The following is a 503-nucleotide window of genomic DNA, read 5'->3' as shown; positions in this document are numbered from 1 at the left end:
GCATGACATGGCCAAAAAGAACACAGCGGTTTCTCATCGTTTTCCTCTTCATTTTTCCGTTTTCCCTTCTGGTTATATCTCTTCCTTTTGCCATTAGCCGCCCTTTGTCTTCGGGTGGTCACAGTGAGACAGCACGTGCGGCCGCAGATGGCCACACTCCCTCGTAAAACTCTTTCACACTTGCTATTTCCTCTCTCTTTCTGTCTATGTATCTGCTGGTCTTTCTCTTTTTTTATTATCTATGGCTCTACTGTGTCTCGTTTGTTGTGTTTTGTTTTCCATGCATGTAACTTTCAGGTGTTTTTTGTACTGTTACCTTTCTTTTTCGTTCCTCTTATGTACCTAATGTAACTTCTCTCCCTTTCCGTCTATATGTTCTATTTTTTTTCTCCTTGTGCATAGGTAGTTATTTTATTTTTGTTTTAGTAGATTCCCTACTCTAATATTTTCACTTTATCTTTGTATTTATCGACAGTAACAAATTTCTATTCCGTATTTTCTGC

This window comes from Penaeus monodon, chromosome 31 (genome assembly GCF_015228065.2).
Source record: "Penaeus monodon isolate SGIC_2016 chromosome 31, NSTDA_Pmon_1, whole genome shotgun sequence".
Lineage (NCBI taxonomy): Eukaryota > Metazoa > Arthropoda > Malacostraca > Decapoda > Penaeidae > Penaeus > Penaeus monodon.
Note: the sequence above shows the minus strand (reverse complement) of the source record.